Genomic DNA, 25,277 nt, shown 5'->3' with positions numbered 1-25,277 from the left:
CGCCCCCCTCGAAGACTTAGATCGCCCCCTCGAAGACTTAGAACGCCCCGCTCGATGACTTAGAACGCCCCCTCGAAGACTTGGAACGCCCCTTTCGAAGACTTAGAACGCCCCGTCGAAGACTTAGAATACACAGTCGAAGATTCAGAATGCCCCCTCGAAGACTTAGAATCCCTTCGAAGACTTAGAATGTCCCCTCGCCCCTCGAAGACTTAGAATGCCCACTCAAAGACTTAGAATGCCCCCTCAAAGAATTAGAATGCCCCCTCGAAGACTTAGAATCCTTTTCAAGACTTAGAATGCCCCCTCGAACATTTACAACGCCCCCTCGAAAATTTAGAATGCCCCCTCGAAGACTTAGAATTCCCTTCTCGAATACTTTGAACGCCCTCCTCGAAGACTTAGAAAGCTCCCCTCCAAGACTTAGAACGCCTCCCCCGAAGACTTAGAACGCCCCCCGAAGACATAGAACGCCTTCCTCGAAGACGTAGAACGCCCCTCTCGAAGACTTAGAACGCCCCCTCGAAGACTTAGAACGGCCCCCTCGAAGACATAGAACGCCCACCTCGAAGACTTAGATCGCCCCCTTGAAGACGTAGAACGCCCCGCTCGAAGACTTAGAACGCCCCCTCTAAGACTTAAAACGCCCTCTTCGAAGACTTAGAACGCCCCCTCGAAGACTTTGATCGCCCCCTCGAAGAATTAGGTTGCCCCCTCGAAGACTTAGAATCCCTTCGAAGACTTACAATGTCCCCTCCCCCCTCCAAGACTTAGAACGCCCCCTCCGAAGACTTAGAACGCCCCCCGAAGTCTTAGAACGCCACCCTCCAAACTTAGAACGACCCTCTCGAAGACTTAGATCGCCCCCTCGAAGACTTAGAACGCCCCGCTCGAAGACTTAGAACGCCCTCTCGAAGACTTGGAACGCCCCCTTCGAAGACTTAGAACGTCCCCGCGAAGACTTAGAACGCCCCCCTCGAAGACTTAGAACGCCCCCTCGAAGACTTAGAATCCTTTCCAAGACTTAGACCGCCCCCTCGAACATTTAGATTGCCCCCTCGAAGACTTGGAATTCCCTTCTCGAAGACTTAGAACGCCCTCCTCGAAGACGTAGAACGCCCCCCTCGGAGACTTAGAACGCCCCCCTCGAAGACTTAGAATCCTTTCCAAGACTTAGAACGCCCCCTTGAACATTTAGAATGCCCCCTCGAAGACATAGAATTCCCTTCTCGAAGACTTAGAACGCCCTCCTCGAAGACGTAGAACGCCCCCACTCGAAGACTTAGAACGCCCCCCTCGAAAACTTAGAACGCCCCCTTCGAAGACTTAGAACGTCCCCCTCGAAGACATAGAACGCCCCCCTCGAAGACTTAGATCGCCCCCTCGAAGACTTAGAACGCCCCCTTCGAAGACTTAGAACGCCCCCGCGAAGACTTAGAAAGCCCCCCTCGAAGACTTAGCACGCCCCCTAGAAGATTTAGGATGCCCCCCTCGGAGACTTATGACGCCCCCCTCAAAGACTTAAAACGCACCCCTCGAAGATTTTGATCGCCCCCTCGAAGACTTAGAATGCCCCCTCGAAAACTTAGAATCCCTTCGAAGACTTAGAATGTCCCCTCGCCCCTCGAAGACTTAGAATGGCCCCTCGAAGACTAAGAACGCTCCCTCTTAGAATTAGAACGGCCCCTCGAAGACATAGAACGCCCCCTCGAAAACTTAGAACGCCCCCTTCGAAGAGTTAGAACGCCCCCTAGAAGACTTAGAACGCCCCCTCGAAGACTTAGAATGTCGCCTTGCCCCCCAAGAAGACTTAGAACGCCCCCTCGAAGACTTAGAACGCCTCCACGAAGACTTAGAACGCCCCCCTCGAAGACTTAGAACGCGCCCTCGAAGACTTAGAATCCTTTCCAAGACTTAGAACGCCCCCTCGAAGACTTCGAATTCCCTTCCCGAAGACTTAGAACGCCCTCCTCGAAGACGTAGAACGCCCCCCTCGAAGACTTAGAACGCCCTCCTCGAAGACTTAGAATCCTTTCCAAGACTTAGAACGCCCCCTCGAACATTTAGAATGCCCCCTCGAAGACATAGAATTCCCTTCTCGAAGACTTAGAACGCCCTCCTCGAAGACGTAGAACGCCCCCACTCGAAGACGTAGAACGCCCCCACTCGAAGACTTAGAACGCCCCCTTCGAAGACTTAGAACGTCCCCCTCGAAGACACAGAACGCCCCACTCGAAGACTTAGATCGCCCCCTCGAAGACTTAGAACGCCCCGCTCGAAGACTTAGAACGCCCCCTCGAAGACTTAGAACGCCCCTTTCGAAGACTTAGAACGCCCCCGCGAAGACTTAGAAAGCCCCCCTCGAAGACTTAGCACGCCCCCTCGAAGATTTAGGATGCCCCCCTTGGAGACTTATGACGCCCCCCTCGAAGACTTAAAACGCACCCCTCGAAGATTTTGATCGCCCCCTCGAAGACTTAGAATGCCCCCTCGAAAACTTAGTATCCCTTCGAAGACTTAGAATGTCCCCTCGCCCCTCGAAGACTTAGAATGCCCCCTCGAAGACTAAGAACGCCCCCTCTTAGAATTAGAACGGCCCCTCGAAGACTTAGAACGCCCCCTCGAAAACTTAGAACGCCCCCTTCGAAGAGTTAGAACGCCCCCTAGAAGACTTAGAACGCCCCCTCGAAGACTTAGAATGTCCCCTTGCCCCCAAGAAGACTTAGAAGGCCCCCTCGAAGACTTAGAACGCCCCCACGAAGACTTAAAACGCCCTCTCGAAGACTTAGAATCCTTTCCAAGACTTAGAACGCCCCCTCGAACATTTAGAATGCCCCCTCGAAGACTTCGAATTCCCTTCTCGAAGACTCAGAACGCCCTCCACGAAGACGTAGAACCCCCCCTCGAAGACTTAGAACGCCCCCCTCGAAGACTTAGAACGGCCCACTCGAAGACATAGAACGCCCCCCTCGAAGACTTAGATCGCCCCCTCGAAGACGTAGAAAGCCCCACTCGAAGACTTAGAACGCCCCGTCTAAGACTTAGAACGCCCCCCTCGAAGACTTAGAATCCTTTCCAAGACTTAGAACGCCCCTCTCGAAGACATAGAACGCCCCCCTCGAAGACATAGAACGCCCCCCTCGAAGACTTAGATCGCCCCCTCGAAGACTTAGAACGCCCCGCTCGAAGACTTAGAACGCCCCCTCGAAGACTTGGAACGCCCCTTTCGAAGACTTAGAACGCCCCGTCGAAGACTTAGAATACCCAGTCGAAGATTCAGAATGCCCCCTCGAAGACTTAGAATCCCTTCGAAGACTTAGAATGTCCCTCGCCCCTCGAAGACTTAGAATGCCCACTCAAAGACTTAGAATGCCCCCTCAAAGAATTAGAATGCCCCCTCGAAGACTTAGAATCCTTTTCAAGACTTAGAATGCCCCCTCGAACATTTACAACGCCCCCTCGAAAATTTAGAATGCCCCCTCGAAGACTTAGAATTCCCTTCTCGAATACTTTGAATGCCCTCCTCGAAGACTTAGAAAGCTCCCCTCCAAGACTTAGAACGCCTCCCCCGAAGACTTAGAACGCCCCCCGAAGACATAGAACGCCTTCCTCGAAGACGTAGAACGCCCCCCTCGAAGACTTAGAACGCCCCCTCGAAGACTTAGAACGGCCCCCTCGAAGACATAGAACGCCCACCTCGAAGACTTAGATCGCCCCCTTGAAGACGTAGAACGCCCCGCTCGAAGACTTAGAACGCCCCCTCTAAGACTTAAAACGCCCTCTTCGAAGACTTAGAACGCCCCCTCGAAGACTTTGATCGCCCCCTCGAAGAATTAGGTTGCCCCCTCGAAGACTTAGAATCCCTTCGAAGACTTACAATGTCCCCTCCCCCCTCCAAGACTTAGAACGCCCCCTCCGAAGACTTAGAACGCCCCCCGAAGTCTTAGAACGCCACCCTCCAAACTTAGAACGACCCTCTCGAAGACTTAGATCGCCCCCTCGAAGACTTAGAACGCCCCGCTCGAAGACTTAGAACGCCCTCTCGAAGACTTGGAACGCCCCCTTCGAAGACTTATAACGTCCCCGCGAAGATTTAGAACGCCCCCCTCGAAGACTTAGAACGCCCCCTCGAAGACTTAGAATCCTTTCCAAGACTTAGACCGCCCCCTCGAACATTTAGATTGCCCCCTCGAAGACTTGGAATTCCCTTCTCGAAGACTTAGAACGCCCTCCTCGAAGACGTAGAACGCCCCCCTCGGAGACTTAGAACGCCCCCCTCGAAGACTTAGAATCCTTTCCAAGACTTAGAACGCCCCCTTGAACATTTAGAATGCCCCCTCGAAGACATAGAATTCCCTTCTCGAAGACTTAGAACGCCCTCCTCGAAGACGTAGAACGCCCCCACTCGAAGACTTAGAACGCCCCCCTCGAAAACTTAGAACGCCCCCTTCGAAGACTTAGAACGTCCCCCTCGAAGACATAGAACGCCCCCCTCGAAGACTTAGATCGCCCCCTCGAAGACTTAGAACGCCCCCTTCGAAGACTTAGAACGCCCCCGCGAAGACTTAGAAAGCCCCCCTCGAAGACTTAGCACGCCCCCTAGAAGATTTAGGATGCCCCCCTCGGAGACTTATGACGCCCCCCTCAAAGACTTAAAACGCACCCCTCGAAGATTTTGATCGCCCCCTCGAAGACTTAGAATGCCCCCTCGAAAACTTAGAATCCCTTCGAAGACTTAGAATGTCCCCTCGCCCCTCGAAGACTTAGAATGGCCCCTCGAAGACTAAGAACGCTCCCTCTTAGAATTAGAACGGCCCCTCGAAGACATAGAACGCCCCCTCGTAAACTTAGAACGCCCCCTTCGAAGAGTTAGAACGCCCCCTAGAAGACTTAGAACGCCCCCTCGAAGACTTAGAATGTCACCTTGCCCCCCAAGAAGACTTAGAACGCCCCCTCGAAGACTTAGAACGCCCCCACGAAGACTTAGTACGCCCTCTCGAAGACTTAGAACGCCTTCTCGAAGACTTAGAATCCTTTCCAAGACTTAGAACGCCCCCTCGAACATTTAGGATGCCCCCTCGAAGATTTCGAATTCCCTTCTCGAAGACTCAGAACGCCCTCCACGAAGACGTAGAACGCCCCCCCCTCGAAGACTTAGAATCCTTTCCAAGACTTAGAACGCCCCCTCGAACATTTAGAATGCCCCCTCGAGGACATAGAATTCCCTTCTCGAAGACTTAGAACGCCCTCCTCGAAGACGTAGAAGGCCCCCACTCGAAGACTTAGAACGCCACCCTCGAAGACATAGAACGCCCCCCTCGAAGACTTGGAACGCCCCCTTCGAAGACTTAGAACGTCCCCGCGAAGACTTAGAACGCCACCCTCGAAGACTTAGCACGCCCCCTCGAAGTCTTAGAATGTCCCCTTGCCCCCCAAGAAGACTTAGAACGCCCCCTGGAAGACTTAGAACGCCCCCTCGAACATTTAGAATGCCCCCTCGAGGACATAGAATTCCCTTCTCGAAGACTTAGAACGGCCTCCTCGAAGACGTAGAAGGCCCCCACTCGAAGACTTAGAACGCCCCCCTCGAAGACATAGGACGCCCCCTCGAAGACTTAGAACGCCCCCTCGAAGACTTAGAATCCTTTCCAAGACTTAGACCGCCCCCTCGAACATTTAGATTGCCCCCTCGAAGACTTGGAATTCCCTTCTCGAAGACTTAGAACGCCCTCCTCGAAGACGTAGAACGCCCCCCTCTGAGACTTAGAACGCCCCCCTCGAAGACTTAGAATCCTTTCCAAGACTTAGAACGCCCCCTTGAACATTTAGAGTGCCCCCTCGAAGACATAGAATTCCCTTCTCGAAGACTTAGAACGCCCTCCTCGAAGACGTAGAACGCCCCCACTCGAAGACTTAGAACGCCCCCTCGAAGACTTAGAACGGCCCCGCGAAGAATTAAGACGCCCCGCTCGGAGACTTAGCACGCCCCCTCGAAGACTTAGGACGCCCCCATCGGAGACTTATGACGCCCCCCTCGAAGACTTAGAACGCCCCCCTCGAAGACTTTGATCGCCCCTTCGAAGACTTAGAACGCCCCCTCGAAGACTAAGAACACACCCTCTTAGACTTAGAACGGCCCCTCGAAGACTTAGAACGAACCCTCGAAAACATAGAACGCCCCCTTCGAAGAGTTAGAACGCCCCCTAGAAGACTTAGAACGCCCCCTCGAATTCTGACAATGTCCCCTTTCCCCCAAGAAGACTTAGAACGCAGCCACGAAGACTTAGAACGCCCCCGTCGAAGACTTAGAACGCGCCCTCGAAGACATAGAATCCTTTCCAAGACTTAGAACGCCCCTTCGAACATTTAGAATTCCCCCTCGAAGACTTCGAATTCCCTTCTCGAAGACTTAGAACGCCCTCCTCGAAGACGTAGAACGCCCCCCTCGAAGACTTAGAACGCCCCCCTCGATGACTTAGAATCCTTTCCAAGACTTAGAACGCACCTTCGAACATTTAGAATGCCCCCTCGAAGACTTCGAATTCCCTTCTCGAAGACTTAGGACGCCCCCCACGGAGACTTATGACGCCCCCCTCGAAGACTTAAAACGCCCCCCCTCGAAGACTTTGATCGCCCCCTCGAAGACTTAGAATGCCCCCTCGAAAACTTAGAATCCCTTCCAAGACTTAGAATGTCCCCTCGCCCCTCGAAGACTTAGAATTCCTCCTCGAAGACTAAGAACGCCCCCTCTTAGACTTAGAACGGCCTCTCGAAGTCTTAGAACGCCCCCTCGAAAACTTAGAACGCCCCTTTCCAAGAGCTAGAACGCCCCCTAGAAGAATTAGAACGCCCCCTCGAAGACTTAGAATGTCCCCTTTCCCCCAAGAAGACTTAGAACGCCCCCTCGAAGACTTAGAACGCCTCCACGAAGACTTAGAACGCCCCCCTCGAAGACTTAGAACGCGCCCTCGAAGACTTAGAATCCTTTCCAAGACTTAGAACGCCCCCTCGAAGACTTCGAATTCCCTTCCCGAAGACTTAGAACGCCCTCCTCGAAGACGTAGAACGCCCCCCTCGAAGACTTAGAACGCCCTCCTCGAAGACTTAGAATCCTTTCCAAGACTTAGAACGCCCCCTCGAACATTTAGAATGCCCCCTCGAAGACATAGAATTCCCTTCTCGAAGACTTAGAACGCCCTCCTCGAAGACGTAGAACGCCCCCACTCGAAGACGTAGAACGCCCCCACTCGAAGACTTAGAACGCCCCCTTCGAAGACTTAGAACGTCCCCCTCGAAGACACAGAACGCCCCCCTCGAAGACTTAGATCGCCCCCTCGAAGACTTAGAACGCCCCGCTCGAAGACTTAGAACGCCCCCTCGAAGACTTAGAACGCCCCTTTCGAAGACTTAGAACGCCCCCTCGAAGACTTAGAAAGCCCCCCTCGAAGACTTAGCACGCCCCCTCGAAGATTTAGGATGCCCCCCTTGGAGACTTATGACGCCCCCCTCGAAGACTTAAAACGCACCCCTCGAAGATTTTGATCGCCCCCTCGAAGACTTAGAACGCCCCCTCGAAGACTTAGAATGTCCCCTTGCCCCCAAGAAGACTTAGAAGGCCCCCTCGAAGACTTAGAACGCCCCCACGAAGACTTAAAACGCCCTCTCGAAGACTTAGAATCCTTTCCAAGACTTAGAACGTCCCCTCGAACATTTAGAATGCCCCCTCGAAGACTTCGAATTCCCTTCTCGAAGACTCAGAACGCCCTCCACGAAGACGTAGAACCCCCCTCGAAGACTTAGAACGCCCCCCTCGAAGACTTAGAACGGCCCACTCGAAGACATAGAACGCCCCCCTCGAAGACTTAGATCGCCCCCTCGAAGACGTAGAAAGCCCCACTCGAAGACTTAGAACGCCCCGTCTAAGACTTAGAAAGCCCCCCTCGAAGACTTAGAATCCTTTCCAAGACTTAGAACGCCCCTCTCGAAGACATAGAACGCCCCCCTCGAAGACATAGAACGCCCCCCTCGAAGACTTAGATCGCCCCCTCGAAGACTTAGAACGCCCCGCTCGAAGACTTAGAACGCCCCCTCGAAGACTTGGAACGCCCCTTTTGAAGACTTAGAACGCCCCGTCGAAGACTTAGAATACCCAGTCGAAGATTCAGAATGCCCCCTCGAAGACTTAGAATCCCTTCGAAGACTTAGAATGTCCCCTCGCCCCTCGAAGACTTAGAATGCCCACTCAAAGACTTAGAATGCCCCCTCAAAGAATTAGAATGCCCCCTCGAAGACTTAGAATCCTTTTCAAGACTTAGAATGCCCCCTCGAACATTTACAACGCCCCCTCGAAAATTTAGAATGCCCCCTCGAAGACTTAGAATTCCCTTCTCGAATACTTTGAATGCCCTCCTCGAAGACTTAGAAAGCTCCCCTCCAAGACTTAGAACGCCTCCCCCGAAGACTTAGAACGCCCCCCGAAGACATAGAACGCCTTCCTCGAAGACGTAGAACGCCCCCCTCGAAGACTTAGAACGCCCCCTCGAAGACTTAGAACGGCCCCCTCGAAGACATAGAACGCCCACCTCGAAGACTTAGATCGCCCCCTTGAAGACGTAGAACGCCCCGCTCGAAGACTTAGAACGCCCCCTCTAAGACTTAAAACGCCCTCTTCGAAGACTTAGAACGCCCCCTCGAAGACTTTGATCGCCCCCTCGAAGAATTAGGTTGCCCCCTCGAAGACTTAGAATCCCTTCGAAGACTTACAATGTCCCCTCCCCCCTCCAAGACTTAGAACGCCCCCTCCGAAGACTTAGAACGCCCCCCGAAGTCTTAGAACGCCACACTCCAAACTTAGAACGATCCTCTCGAAGACTTAGATCGCCCCCTCGAAGACTTATAACGTCCCCGCGAAGATTTAGAACGCCCCCCTCGAAGACTTAGAACGCCCCCTCGAAGACTTAGAATCCTTTCCAAGACTTAGACCGCCCCCTCGAACATTTAGATTGCCCCCTCGAAGACTTGGAATTCCCTTCTCGAAGACTTAGAACGCCCTCCTCGAAGACGTAGAACGCCCCCCTCGGAGACTTAGAACGCCCCCCTCGAAGACTTAGAATCCTTTCCAAGACTTAGAACGCCCCCTTGAACATTTAGAATGCCCCCTCGAAGACATAGAATTCCCTTCTCGAAGACTTAGAACGCCCTCCTCGAAGACGTAGAACGCCCCCACTCGAAGACTTAGAACGCCCCCCTCGAAAACTTAGAACGCCCCCTTCGAAGACTTAGAACGTCCCCCTCGAAGACATAGAACGCCCCCCTCGAAGACTTAGATCGCCCCCTCGAAGACTTAGAACGCCCCCTTCGAAGACTTAGAACGCCCCCGCGAAGACTTAGAAAGCCCCCCTCGAAGACTTAGCACGCCCCCTAGAAGATTTAGGATGCCCCCCTCGGAGACTTATGACGCCCCCCTCAAAGACTTAAAACGCACCCCTCGAAGATTTTGATCGCCCCCTCGAAGACTTAGAATGCCCCCTCGAAAACTTAGAATCCCTTCGAAGACTTAGAATGTCCCCTCGCCCCTCGAAGACTTAGAATGGCCCCTCGAAGACTAAGAACGCTCCCTCTTAGAATTAGAACGGCCCCTCGAAGACATAGAACGCCCCCTCGAAAACTTAGAACGCCCCCTTCGAAGAGTTAGAACGCCCCCTAGAAGACTTAGAACGCCCCCTCGAAGACTTAGAATGTCGCCTTGCCCCCCAAGAAGACTTAGAACGCCCCCTCGAAGACTTAGAACGCCCCCACGAAGACTTAGTACGCCCTCTCGAAGACTTAGAACGCCTTCTCGAAGACTTAGAATCCTTTCCAAGACTTAGAACGCCCCCTCGAACATTTAGGATGCCCCCTCGAAGACTTCGAATTCCCTTCTCGAAGACTCAGAACGCCCTCCACGAAGACGTAGAACGCCCCCCCTCGAAGACTTAGAATCCTTTCCAAGACTTAGAACGCCCCCTCGAACATTTAGAATGCCCCCTCGAGGACATAGAATTCCCTTCTCGAAGACTTAGAACGCCCTCCTCGAAGACGTAGAAGGCCCCCACTCGAAGACTTAGAACGCCACCCTCGAAGACATAGAACGCCCCCCTCGAAGACTTGGAACGCCCCCTTCGAAGACTTAGAACGTCCCCGCGAAGACTTAGAACGCCACCCTCGAAGACTTAGCACGCCCCCTCGAAGTCTTAGAATGTCCCCTTGCCCCCCAAGAAGACTTAGAACGCCCCCTGGAAGACTTAGAACGCCCCCTCGAACATTTAGAATGCCCCCTCGAGGACATAGAATTCCCTTCTCGAAGACTTAGAACGCCCTCCTCGAAGACGTAGAAGGCCCCCACTCGAAGACTTAGGACGCCCCCCTCGAAGACATAGGACGCCCCCTCGAAGACTTGGAACGCCCCCTTCGAAGACTTAGAACGTCCCCGCGAAGACTTAGAACGCCCCCCTCGAAGACTTAGAACGCCCCCTCGAAGACTTAGAATCCTTTCCAAGACTTAGACCGCCCCCTCGAACATTTAGATTGCCCCCTCGAAGACTTGGAATTCCCTTCTCGAAGACTTAGAACGCCCTCCTCGAAGACGTAGAACGCCCCCCTCGGAGACTTAGAACGCCCCCCTCGAAGACTTAGAATCCTTTCCAAGACTTAGAACGCCCCCTTGAACATTTAGAATGCCCCCTCGAAGACATAGAATTCCCTTCTCGAAGACTTAGAACGCCCTCCTCGAAGACGTAGAACGCCCCCACTCGAAGACTTAGAACGCCCCCCTCGAAAACTTAGAACGCCCCCTTCGAAGACTTAGAACGTCCCCCTCGAAGACATAGAACGCCCCCCTCGAAGACTTAGATCGCCCCCTCGAAGACTTAGAACGCCCCCTTCGAAGACTTAGAACGCCCCCGCGAAGACTCAGAAAGCCCCCCTCGAAGGCTTAGCACGCCCCCTAGAAGATTTAGGATGCCCCCCTCGGAGACTTATGACGCCCCCTCAAAGACTTAAAACGCACCCCTCGAAGATTTTGATCGCCCCCTCGAAGACTTAGAATGCCCCCTCGAAAACTTAGAATCCCTTCGAAGACTTAGAATGTCCCCTCGCCCCTCGAAGTCTTAGAATGGCCCCTCGAAGACTAAGAACGCTCCCTCTTAGAATTAGAACGGCCCCTCGAAGACATAGAACGCCCCCTCGAAAACTTAGAACGCCCCCTTCGAAGAGTTAGAACGCCCCCTAGAAGACTTAGAACGCCCCCTCGAAGACTTAGAATGTCGCCTTGCCCCCCAAGAAGACTTAGAACGCCCCCTCGAAGACTTAGAACGCCCCCACGAAGACTTAGTACGCCCTCTCGAAGACTTAGAACGCCCTCTCGAAGACTTAGAATCCTTTCCAAGACTTAGAACGCCCCCTCGAACATTTAGGATGCCCCCTCGAAGACTTCGAATTCCCTTCTCGAAGACTCAGAACGCCCTCCACGAAGACGTAGAACGCCCCCCCTCGAAGACTTAGAACGCCCCCCTCGAAGACTTAGAATCCTTTCCAAGACTTAGAACGCCCCCTCGAACATTTAGAATGCCCCCTCGAGGACATAGAATTCCCTTCTCGAAGACTTAGAACGCCCTCCTCGAAGACGTAGAAGGCCCCCACTCGAAGACTTAGAACGCCACCCTCGAAGACATAGAACGCCCCCCTCGAAGACTTGGAACGCCCCCTTCGAAGACTTAGAACGTCCCCGCGAAGACTTAGAACGCCACCCTCGAAGACTTAGCACGCCCCCTCGAAGTCTTAGAATGTCCCCTTGCCCCCCAAGAAGACTTAGAACGCCCCCTGGAAGACTTAGAACGCCCCCTGGAAGACTTAGAACGCCCCCTCGAACATTTAGAATGCCCCCTCGAGGACATAGAATTCCCTTCTCGAAGACTTAGAACGCCCTCCTCGAAGACGTAGAAGGCCCCCACTCGAAGACTTAGAACGCCCCCCTCGAAGACATAGGACGCCCCCTCGAAGACTTGGAACGCCCCCTTCGAAGACTTAGAACGTCCCCGCGAAGACTTAGAACGTCCCCCTCGAAGACTTAGCACGCCCCCTCGAAGTCTTAGAATGTCCCCTTGCCCCCCAAGAAGACTTAGAACGCCCCCTGGAAGACTTAGAACGCCCCCTGGAAGACTTAGAACGCCCCCGCGAAGACATAGAACGCCTCCCTCGAAGACTTAGAACACCCCCTCGAACATTTAGAATGCCCCCTCGAAGACTTCGAATTCCCTTCTCGAAGACTTAGAACGCCCTCCTCGAAGACGTAGAACGCCCCCCTCGAAGACTTAGAACGCCCCCTCGAAGACTTAGAATCCTTTCCAAGACTTAAAACGCCCCCTCGAACATTTAGAATGCCCCCTCGAAGACATAGAATTCCCTTCTCGAAGACTTAGATCGCCCTCCTCGAAGACGCAGAATGCCCCCACTCGAAGACTTAGAACGCCTCCCTCGAAGACGCAGAACGGCCCCCTCGAAGACATAGAACGCCCCCCTCGAAGACTTAGATCGCCCCCTGGCAGACTTAGAACGCCCCGCTCGAAGTCTTAGAACGCCCCCTCGAAGACTTGAAACGCCCCCTTCGAAGACTTAGAACGCCCCGCGAAGAATTAGAACGCCCCCGCGAAGACTTAGAACGCCCCCCTCGAAGACTTAGCACGCCCCCTCGAAGACTTAGGACGCCCCCCTCGGAGACTTATGACGCCCCCCTCGAAGACTTAGAACGCCCCCCTCGAAGACTTAGAATGCCCCCTCGAAGACTTAGAATCCCTTCGAAGACTTAGAATGTCCCCTCGCCCCTCGAAGACCTAGAATGCCCCCTCGAAGACTAAGAACGCCCCCTCTTAGGCTTAGAACGGCCCCTCGAAGACTTAGAACGCCCCCTCGAAGACTTAGAACGCCCCCTTCGAAGAGTTAGAACGCCGCCTCGAAGACTTAAAACGCCACCATCGAAGACTTAGAACGACCCCCTCGAAGACTTAGAACGCCCCCTCGAAGTCTTAGAATGTACCCTTGCCCCCCAAGAAGACTTAGAACGCCCAATAGAAGACTTAGAACGCCCCCCTCGGACAATTACAACGCCCCCTTCGAAGACTTAGAACGCCCCCGCGAAGACTCAGAAAGCCCCCCTCGAAGACTTAGCACGCCCCCTAGAAGATTTAGGATGCCCCCCTCGGAGACTTATGACGCCCCCTCAAAGACTTAAAACGCACCCCTCGAAGATTTTGATCGCCCCCTCGAAGACTTAGAATGCCCCCTCGAAAACTTAGAATCCCTTCGAAGACTTAGAATGTCCCCTCGCCCCTCGAAGTCTTAGAATGGCCCCTCGAAGACTAAGAACGCTCCCTCTTAGAATTAGAACGGCCCCTCGAAGACATAGAACGCCCCCTCGAAAACTTAGAACGCCCCCATCGAAGAGTTAGAACGCCCCCTAGAAGACTTAGAACGCCCCCTCGAAGACTTAGAATGTCGCCTTGCCCCCCAAGAAGACTTAGAACGCCCCCTCGAAGACTTAGAACGCCCCCACGAAGACTTAGTACGCCCTCTCGAAGACTTAGAACGCCCTCTCGAAGACTTAGAATCCTTTCCAAGACTTAGAACGCCCCCTCGAACATTTAGGATGCCCCCTCGAAGACTTCGAATTCCCTTCTCGAAGACTCAGAACGCCCTCCACGAAGACGTAGAACGCCCCCCCTCGAAGACTTAGAACGCCCCCCTCGAAGACTTAGAATCCTTTCCAAGACTTAGAACGCCCCCTCGAACATTTAGAATGCCCCCTCGAGGACATAGAATTCCCTTCTCGAAGACTTAGAACGCCCTCCTCGAAGACGTAGAAGGCCCCCACTCGAAGACTTAGAACGCCACCCTCGAAGACATAGAACGCCCCCCTCGAAGACTTGGAACGCCCCCTTCGAAGACTTAGAACGTCCCCGCGAAGACTTAGAACGCCACCCTCGAAGACTTAGCACGCCCCCTCGAAGTCTTAGAATGTCCCCTTGCCCCCCAAGAAGACTTAGAACGCCCCCTGGAAGACTTAGAACGCCCCCTGGAAGACTTAGAACGCCCCCTCGAACATTTAGAATGCCCCCTCGAGGACATAGAATTCCCTTCTCGCAGACTTAGAACGCCCTCCTCGAAGACGTAGAAGGCCCCCACTCGAAGACTTAGAACGCCCCCCTCGAAGACATAGGACGCCCCCTCGAAGACTTGGAACGCCCCCTTCGAAGACTTAGAACGTCCCCGCGAAGACTTAGAACGTCCCCCTCGAAGACTTAGCACGCCCCCTCGAAGTCTTAGAATGTCCCCTTGCCCCCCAAGAAGACTTAGAACGCCCCCTGGAAGACTTAGAACGCCCCCTGGAAGACTTAGAACGCCCCCGCGAAGACATAGAACGCCTCCCTCGAAGACTTAGAACACCCCCTCGAACATTTAGAATGCCCCCTCGAAGACTTCGAATTCCCTTCTCGAAGACTTAGAACGCCCTCCTCGAAGACGAAGAACGCCCCCCTCGAAGACTTAGAACGCCCCCCTCGAAGACTTAGAATCCTTTCCAAGACTTAAAACGCCCCCTCGAACATTTAGAATGCCCCCTCGAAGACATAGAATTCCCTTCTCGAAGACTTAGATCGCCCTCCTCGAAGACGCAGAATGCCCCCACTCGAAGACTTAGAACGCCTCCCTCGAAGACGCAGAACGGCCCCCTCGAAGACATAGAACGCCCCCCTCGAAGACTTAGATCGCCCCCTGGAAGACTTAGAACGCCCCGCTCGAAGTCTTAGAACGCCCCCTCGAAGACTTGAAACGCCCCCTTCGAAGACTTAGAACGCCCCGCGAAGAATTAGAACGCCCCCGCGAAGACTTAGAACGCCCCCCTCGAAGACTTAGCACGCCCCCTCGAAGACTTAGGACGCCCCCCTCGGAGACTTATGACGCCCCCCTCGAAGACTTAGAACGCCCTTCTCGAAGACTTAGAATGCCCCCTCGAAGACTTAGAATCCCTTCGAAGACTTAGAATGTCCCCTCGCCCCTCGAAGACCTAGAATGCCCCCTCGAAGACTAAGAACGCCCCCTCTTAGGCTTAGAACGGCCCCTCGAAGACTTAGAACGCCCCCTCGAAGACTTAGAACGCCCCCTTCGAAGAGTTAGGACGCCGCCTCGAAGACTTAAAACGCCACCATCGAAGACTTAGAACGACCCCCTCGAAGACTTAGAACGCCCCCTCGAAGTCTTAGAATGTACCCTTGCCCCCCAAGAAGACTTAGAACGCCCAATAGAAGACTTAGAACGCCCCCCTCGGACAATTACAACGCCCCGCTCGAAGACATATAACGCCCCCCTCGAAGACTTAGAACGCCCCCGCGAAGACTTAGAACGCCCCCTCAAAGACTTAGAACGCCCCCCTCGAAGACTTAGAACGCCCCGTCAAAGACTTAGAATACCCAGTCGAAGATTCAGAATGCCCCCTCGAAGACTTAGAATCCCTTCGAAGACTTAGAATGTCCCCTCGCCCCTCGAAGACTTAGAATGCCCACTCGAAGACTTAGAATGCGCCCACGAAGATTTAGAATGCCCCCTCGAAGACTTAGAATCCTTTCCAAGACTTAGAATGCCCCCTCGAACATTTAGAACTCCCCCTCGAAAATTTAGAATGCCCCCTCGAAGACTTAGAATTCCCTTCTCGAAGACTTAGAACGCCCTCCTCGAAGACTTAGAACGCTCCCCTCCAAGACTTAGAACGCCTCCCCCGAAGACTTAGAACGCCCCCCGAAGACTTAGAACGCCTTCCTCGAAGACGTAGAACGCCCCCCTCGAAGACTTAGAACGCCCCCTCGAAGACTTAGAACGGCCCCGCGAAGAATTAAGACGCCCCGCTCGGAGACTTAGCACGCCCCCTCGAAGACTTAGGACGCCCCCATCGGAGACTTATGACGCCCCCCTCGAAGACTTAGAACGCCCCCCTCGAAGACTTTGATCGCCCCTTCGAAGACTTAGAACGCCCCCTCGAAGACTAAGAACACACCCTCTTAGACTTAGAACGGCCCCTCGAAGACTTAGAACGCCCCCTCGAAAACTTAGAACGCCCCCTTCGAAGAGTTAGAACGCCCCCTAGAAGACTTAGAACGCCCCTTCGAAGTCTGACAATGTCCCCTTTCCCCCAACAAGACTTAGAACGCAGCCACGAAGACTTAGAACGCCCCCGTCGAAGACTTAGAACGCGCCCTCGAAGACATAGAATCCTTTCCAAGACTTAGAACGCCCCTTCGAACATTTAGAATTCCCCCTCGAAGACTTCGAATTCCCTTCTCGAAGACTTAGAACGCCCTCCTCGAAGACGTAGAACGCCCCCCTCGAAGACTTAGAACGCCCCCCTCGATGACTTAGAATCCTTTCCAAGACTTAGAACGCACCTTCGAACATTTAGAATGCCCCCTCGAAGACTTCGAATTCCCTTCTCGAAGACTTAGGACGCCCCCCACGGAGACTTATGACGCCCCCCTCGAAGACTTAAAACGCCCCCCCTCGAAGACTTTGATCGTCCCCTCGAAGACTTAGAATGCCCCCTCGAAAACTTAGAATCCCTTCCAAGACTTAGAATGTCCCCTCGCCCCTCGAAGACTTAGAATTCCTCCTCGAAGACTAAGAACGCCCCCTCTTAGACTTAGAACGGCCTCTCGAAGACTTAGAACGCCCCCTCGAAAACTTAGAACGCCCCTTTCGAAGAGCTAGAACGCCCCCTAGAAGAATTAGAACGCCCCCTCGAAGTCTTAGAATGTCCCCTTTCCCCCAAGAAGACTTAGAACGCCCCCTCGAAGACTTAGAACGCCTCCACGAAGACTTAGAACGCCCCCCTCGAAGACTTAGAACGCGCCCTCGAAGACTTAGAATCCTTTCCAAGACTTAGAACGCCCCCTCGAAGACTTCGAATTCCCTTCCCGAAGACTTAGAACGCCCTCCTCGAAGACGTAGAACGCCCCCCTCGAAGACTTAGAACGCCCTCCTCGAAGACTTAGAATCCTTTCCAAGACTTAGAACGCCCCCTCGAACATTTAGAATGCCCCCTCGAAGACATAGAATTCCCTTCTCGAAGACTTAGAACGCCCTCCTCGAAGACGTAGAACGCCCCCACTCGAAGACGTAGAACGCCCCCACTCGAAGACTTAGAACGCCCCCTTCGAAGACTTAGAACGTCCCCCTCGAAGACACAGAACGCCCCCCTCGAAGACTTAGATCGCCCCCTCGAAGACTTAGAACGCCCCGCTCGAAGACTTAGAACGCCCCCTCGAAGACTTAGAACGCCCCTTTCGAAGACTTAGAACGCCCCCGCGAAGACTTAGAAAGCCCCCCTCGAAGACTTAGCACGCCCCCTCGAAGATTTAGGATGCCCCCCTTGGAGACTTATGACGCCCCCCTCGAAGACTTAAAACGCACCCCTCGAAGATTTTGATCGCCCCCTCGAAGACTTAGAATGCCCCCTCGAAAACTTAGTATCCCTTCGAAGACTTAGAATGTCCCCTCGCCCCTCGAAGACTTAGAATGCCCCCTCGAAGACTAAGAACGCCCCCTCTTAGAATTAGAACGGCCCCTCGAAGACTTAGAACGCCCCCTCGAAAACTTAGAACGCCCCCTTCGAAGAGTTAGAACGCCCCCTAGAAGACTTAGAACGCCCCCTCGAAGACTTAGAATGTCCCCTTGCCCCCAAAAAGACTTAGAAGGCCCCCTCGAAGACTTAGAACGCCCCCACGAAGACTTAAAACGCCCTCTCGAAGACTTAGAATCCTTTCCAAGACTTAGAACGCCCCCTCGAACATTTAGAATGCCCCCTCGAAGACTTCGAATTCCCTTCTCGAAGACTCAGAACGCCCTCCACGAAGACGTAGAACCCCCCCTCGAAGACTTAGAACGCCCCCCTCGAAGACTTAGAATCCTTTCCAAGACTTAGAACGCCCCCTCGAACATTTAGAATGCCCCCTCGAGGACATAGAATTCCCTTCTCGAAGACTTAGAACGCCCTCCTCGAAGACGTAGAAGGCCCCCACTCGAAGACTTAGAACGCCCCCCTCGAAGACATAGAACGCCCCCCTCGAAGACTTGGAACGCCCCCTTCGAAGACTTAGAACGTCCCCGCGAAGACTTAGAACGCCCCCCTCGAAGACTTAGCACGCCCCCTCGAAGTCTTAGAATGTCCCCTTGCCCCCCAAGAAGACTTAGAACGCCCCCTGGAAGACTTAGAACGCCCCCTCGAACATTTAGAATGCCCCCTCGAGGACATAGAATTCCCTTCTCGAAGGCTTAGAACGCCCTCCTCGAAGACGTAGAAGGCCCCCACTCGAAGACTTAGAACGCCCCCCTCGAAGACATAGAACGCCCCCTCGAAGACTTGGAACGCCCCCTTCGAAGACTTAGAACGTCCCCGCGAAGACTTAGAACGCCCCCCTCGAAGACTTAGCACGCCCCCTCGAAGTCTTAGAATGTACCCTTGCCCCCCAAGAAGACTTAGAACGCCCCCTGGAAGACTTAGAACGCCCCCGCGAAGACTTAGAACGCCCCCCTCGAAGACATAGAACGCGCCGTCGAAGACTTAGAATCCTTTTCAAGACTTAGAACGCCCCCTCGAACATTTAGAATGCCCCCTCGAAGACTTCGAATTCCTTTCTCGAAGACTTAGAACGCCCCCCTCGAAGACTTAGAATCCTTTCCAAGACTTACAACGCCCCCTCGAACATTTAGAATGCCCCCTCGAAGACATAGAATTCCCTTCTCGAAGACTTAGAACGCCCTCCTCGAAGACGTAGAACGCCCCCACTCAAAGACTTAGAACGCCCCCCTCGAAGACTTAGAACGACCCCCTCGAAGACGTAGAACGCCCCCCTCGAAGACTTAGATCGCCCACTCGAAGACTTAGAACGCCCCGCTCAAAGACTTAGAACGCCCCGCTCGAAGACTTAGAACGCCCACTCGAAGACTTGGAACGCCCTCTTCGAAGACTTAGAACGCCCCCTCGAAGACTTAGAATCCTTTCCAAGACTTAGAACGCCCCCCTCGAACATTTAGAATGCCCCCTCGAAGACATAGAATTCCCTTCTCGAAGAGTTAGAACGCCCTCCTCGAAGACGTAGAACGCCCCCACTCGAAGACTTAGAACGCCCCCCTCGAAGACTTAGAACAGCCCCATCGAAGACATAGAACGCCCCCCTCGAAGACTTAGATCGCCTCCTCGAAGACTTAGAACGCCCCGCTCGAAGACTTAGAACGCCCACTCGAAGACTTGGAACGCCCCCTTCGAAGACTTAGAACGCCCCCTCGAAGACTTAGAATCCTTTCAAGACTGAGAACGCCCCCTCGAACATTTAGAATGCCCCCTCGAAAACTTCGAATTCCCTTCTCGAAGACTTAGAACGCCCTCCTCGAAGACGTAGAACGCCCCCCTCGAAGAGTTAGAACGCCCCCCTCGAACATTTAGAAAGCCCCCTCGAAGACATAGAATGCCCTTCTCGAAGACTTAGAAGGCCCTCCTCGAAGACGTAGAACGCCCCCACTCGAAAAGACTTAGAACGGCCCCCTCGCAGACATAGAACGCCCCCCTCGAAGACTTAGAACGCTCCCCTCCAAGACTTGGAACGCCTCCCCCGAAAACTTAGAACGCCCCCCCCGAAGACTTAGAACGCCTTCCTCGAAGACGTAGAACGCCCCCCTCGAAGACTTAGAACGCCCCCCTCGAAGACTTAGAACGGCCCCCTCGAAGACATAGAACGCCCCCTCGAAGACTTAGATCGCCCCCTCGAAGACGTAGAAAGCCCCGCTCGAAGACTTAGAACGCCCCGTCTAAGACTTAGAACGCCCCCCTCGAAGACTTGGAATCCTTTCCAAGACTTAGAACGCCCCTCTCGAAGACATAGAACGCCCCCCTCGAAGACATAGAACGCCCCCCTCGAAGACTTAGATCGCCCCCTCGAAGACTTACAACGCCCCGCTGGAAGACTTAGAACGCGCCCTCGAAGACTTGGAACGCCCCTTTCGAAGACTTAGAACGCCCCCTCGAACATTTAGAACGCCCCCTCGAAAATTTAGAATGCCCCCTCGAAGACTTAGAATTCCCTTCTCAAAGACTTTGAATGCCCTCTTCGAAGACTTAGAACGCTCCCCTCCAAGACTTAGAACGCCTCCCCCGAAGACTTAGAACGCCCCCCCCGAAGACATAGAACGCCTTCCTCGAAGACGTAGAACGCCCCCCTCGAAGACTTAGAACGCCCCCCTCGAAGACTTAGAACGGCCCCCTCGAAGAATTAGGTTGCCCCCTCGAAGACTTAGAATCCCTTCGAAGACTTACAATGTCCCCTCCCCCCTCCAAGACTTAGAACGCCCCCTCCGAAGACTTAGAACGCCCCCCGAAGTCTTAGAACGCCACCCTCCAAGATTTAGAACGACCCTCTCGAAGACTTAGATCGCCCCCTCGAAGACTTAGAACGCCCCGCTCGAAGACTTAGAACGCCCTCTCGAAGACTTGGAACGCCCCCATCGAAGACTTAGAACGTCCCCGCGAAGACTTAGAACGCCCCCCTCGAAGACTTAGAACGCCCCCTCGAAGACTTAGAATCCTTTCCAAGACTTAGAACGCCCCCTCGAACATTTAGAATGCCCCCTCGAAGACTTCGAATTCCCTTCTCGAAGACTTAGAACGCCCTCCTCGAAGACGTAGAACGCCCCCCTCGGAGACTTAGAACGCCCCCCTCGAAGACTTAGAATCCTTTCCAAGACTTAGAACGCCCCCTTGAACATTTAGAATGCCCCGTCGAAGACATAGAACGCCCCCCTCGAAGACTTAGATCGCCCCCTCGAAGACTTAGCACGCCCCCTAGAAGATTTAGGATGCCCCCCTCGGAGACTTATGACGCCCCCTCAAAGACTTAAAACGCACCCCTCGAAGATTTTGAGCGCCCCCTCGAAGACTTAGAATGCCCCCTCGAAAACTTAGAATCCCTTCGAAGACTTAGAATGTCCCCTCGCCCCTCGAAGTCTTAGAATGGCCCCTCGAAGACTAAGAACGCTCCCTCTTAGAATTAGAACGGCCCCTCGAAGACATAGAACGCCCCCTCGAAAACTTAGAACGCCCCCTTCGAAGAGTTAGAACGCCCCCTAGAAGACTTAGAACGCCCCCTCGAAGACTTAGAATGTCGCCTTGCCCCCCAAGAAGACTTAGAACGCCCCCTCGAAGACTTAGAACGCCCCCACGAAGACTTAGTACGCCCTCTCGAAGACTTAGAACGCCCTCTCGAAGACTTAGAATCCTTTCCAAGACTTAGAACGCCCCCTCGAACATTTAGGATGCCCCCTCGAAGACTTCGAATTCCCTTCTCGAAGACTCAGAACGCCCTCCACGAAGACGTAGAACGCCCCCCCCTCGAAGACTTAGAACGCCCCCCTCGAAGACTTAGAATCCTTTCCAAGACTTAGAACGCCCCCTCGAACATTTAGAATGCCCCCTCGAGGACATAGAATTCCCTTCTCGAAGACTTAGAACGCCCTCCTCGAAGACGTAGAAGGCCCCCACTCGAAGACTTAGAACGCCACCCTCGAAGACATAGAACGCCCCCCTCGAAGACTTGGAACGCCCCCTTCGAAGACTTAGAACGTCCCCGCGAAGACTTAGAACGCCACCCTCGAAGACTTAGCACGCCCCCTCGAAGTCTTAGAATGTCCCCTTGCCCCCCAAGAAGACTTAGAACGCCCCCTGGAAGACTTAGAACGCCCCCTGGAAGACTTAGAACGCCCCCTCGAACATTTAGAATGCCCCCTCGAGGACATAGAATTCCCTTCTCGAAGACTTAGAACGCCCTCCTCGAAGACGTAGAAGGCCCCCACTCGAAGACTTAGAACGCCCCCCTCGAAGACATAGGACGCCCCCTCGAAGACTTGGAACGCCCCCTTCGAAGACTTAGAACGTCCCCGCGAAGACTTAGAACGTCCCCCTCGAAGACTTAGCACGCCCCCTCGAAGTCTTAGAATGTCCCCTTGCCCCCCAAGAAGACTTAGAACGCCCCCTGGAAGACTTAGAACGCCCCCTGGAAGACTTAGAACGCCCCCTGGAAGACTTAGAACGCCCCCGCGAAGACATAGAACGCCTCCCTCGAAGACTTAGAACACCCCCTCGAACATTTAGAATGCCCCCTCGAAGACTTCGAATTCCCTTCTCGAAGACTTAGAACGCCCTCCTCGAAGACGCAGAATGCCCCCACTCGAAGACTTAGAACGCCTCCCTCGAAGACGCAGAACGGCCCCCTCGAAGACATAGAACGCCCCCCTCGAAGACTTAGATCGCCCCCTGGAAGACTTAGAACGCCCCGCTCGAAGTCTTAGAACGCCCCCTCGAAGACTTGAAACGCCCCCTTCGAAGACTTAGAACGCCCCGCGAAGAATTAGAACGCCCCCGCGAAGACTTAGAACGCCCCCCTCGAAGACTTAGCACGCCCCCTCGAAGACTTAGGACGCCCCCCTCGGAGACTTATGACGCCCCCCTCGAAGACTTAGAACGCCCCCCTCGAAGACTTAGAATGCCCCCTCGAAGACTTAGAATCCCTTCGAAGACTTAGAATGTCCCCTCGCCCCTCGAAGACCTAGAATGCCCCCTCGAAGACTAAGAACGCCCCCTCTTAGGCTTAGAACGGCCCCTCGAAGACTTAGAACGCCCCCTCGAAGACTTAGAACGCCCCCTTCGAAGAGTTAGAACGCCGCCTCGAAGACTTAAAACGCCACCATCGAAGACTTAGAACGACCCCCTCGAAGAGTTAGAACGCCCCCTCGAAGTCTTAGAATGTACCCTTGCCCCCCAAGAAGACTTAGAACGCCCAATAGAAGACTTAGAACGCCCCCCTCGGACAATTACAACGCCCCGCTCGAAGACATAGAACGCCCCCCTCGAAGACTTAGAACGCCCCCGCGAAGACTTAGAACGCCCCCTCAAAGACTTAGAACGCCCCCCTCGAAGACTTAGAACGCCCCGTCAAAGACTTAGAATACCCAGTCGAAGATTCAGAATGCCCCCTCGAAGACTTAGAATCCCTTCGAAGACTTAGAATGTCCCCTCGCCCCTCGAAGACTTAGAATGCCCACTCGAAGACTTAGAATGCGCCCACGAAGATTTAGAATGCCCCCTCGAAGACTTAGAATCCTTTCCAAGACTTAGAATGCCCCCTCGAACATTTAGAACTCCCCCTCGAAAATTTAGAATGCCCCCTCGAAGACTTAGAATTCCCTTCTCGAAGACTTAGAACGCCCTCCTCGAAGACTTAGAACGCTCCCCTCCAAGACTTAGAACGCCTCCCCCGAAGACTTAGAACGCCCCCCGAAGACTTAGAACGCCTTCCTCGAAGACGTAGAACGCCCCCCTCGAAGACTTAGAACGCCCCCTCGAAGACTTAGAACGGCCCCGCGAAGAATTAAGACGCCTCGCTCGGAGACTTAGCACGCCCCCTCGAAGACTTAGGACGCCCCCATCGGAGACTTATGACGCCCCCCTCGAAGACTTAGAACGCCCCCCTCGAAGACTTTGATCGCCCCTTCGAAGACTTAGAACGCCCCCTCGAAGACTAAGAACACACCCTCTTAGACTTAGAACGGCCCCTCGAAGACTTAGAACGCCCCCTCGAAAACTTAGAACGCCCCCTTCGAAGAGTTAGAACGCCCCCTAGAAGACTTAGAACGCCCCCTCGAAGTCTGACAATGTCCCCTTTCCCCCAAGAAGACTTAGAACGCAGCCACGAAGACTTAGAACGCCCCCGTCGAAGACTTAGAACGCGCCCTCGAAGACATAGAATCCTTTCCAAGACTTAGAACGCCCCTTCGAACATTTAGAATTCCCCCTCGAAGACTTCGAATTCCCTTCTCGAAGACTTAGAACGCCCTCCTCGAAGACGTAGAACGCCCCCCTCGAAGACTTAGAACGCCCCCCTCGATGACTTAGAATCCTTTCCAAGACTTAGAACGCACCTTCGAACATTTAGAATGCCCCCTCGAAGACTTCGAATTCCCTTCTCGAAGACTTAGGACGCCCCCCACGGAGACTTATGACGCCCCCCTCGAAGACTTAAAACGCCCCCCCTCGAAGACTTTGATCGCCCCCTCGAAGACTTAGAATACCCCCTCGAAAACTTAGAATCCCTTCCAAGACTTAGAATGTCCCCTCGCCCCTCGAAGACTTAGAATTCCTCCTCGAAGACTAAGAACGCCCCCTCTTAGACTTAGAACGGCCTCTCGAAGACTTAGAACGCCCCCTCGAAAACTTAGAACGCCCCTTTCGAAGAGCTAGAACGCCCCCTAGAAGAATTAGAACGCCCCCTCGAAGTCTTAAAATGTCCCCTTTCCCCCAAGAAGACTTAGAACGCCCCCTCGAAGACTTAGAACGCCTCCACGAAGACTTAGAACGCCCCCCTCGAAGACTTAGAACGCGCCCTCGAAGACTTAGAATCCTTTCCAAGACTTAGAACGCCCCCTCGAAGACTTCGAATTCCCTTCCCGAAGACTTAGAACGCCCTCCTCGAAGACGTAGAACGCCCCCTCGAAGACTTAGAACGCCCTCCTCGAAGACTTAGAATCCTTTCCAAGACTTAGAACGCCCCCTCGAACATTTAGAATGCCCCCTCGAAGACATAGAATTCCCTTCTCGAAGACTTAGAACGCCCTCCTCGAAGACGTAGAACGCCCCCACTCGAAGACGTAGAACGCCCCCACTCGAAGACTTAGAACGCCCCCTTCGAAGACTTAGAACGTCCCCCTCGAAGACACAGAACGCCCCCCTCGAAGACTTAGATCGCCCCCTCGAAGACTTAGAACGCCCCGCTCGAAGACTTAGAACGCCCCCTCGAAGACTTAGAACGCCCCTTTCGAAGACTTAGAACGCCCCCGCGAAGACTTAGAAAGCCCCCCTCGAAGACTTAGCACGCCCCCTCGAAGATTTAGGATGCCCCCCTTGGAGACTTATGACGCCCCCCTCGAAGACTTAAAACGCACCCCTCGAAGATTTTGATCGCCCCCTCGAAGACTTAGAATGCCCCCTCGAAAACTTAGTATCCCTTCGAAGACTTAGAATGTCCCCTCGCCCCTCGAAGACTTAGAATGCCCCCTCGAAGACTAAGAACGCCCCCTCTTAGAATTAGAACGCCCCCTCGAAAACTTAGAACGCCCCCTTCGAAGAGTTAGAACGCCCCCTAGAAGACTTAGAA

This window comes from Stegodyphus dumicola, chromosome 10, assembly GCF_044657685.1.
Source record: "Stegodyphus dumicola isolate Sdum_Otavi_A_Nest chromosome 10, ASM4465768v1".
NCBI lineage: Eukaryota > Metazoa > Arthropoda > Arachnida > Araneae > Eresidae > Stegodyphus > Stegodyphus dumicola.
Note: the sequence above shows the minus strand (reverse complement) of the source record.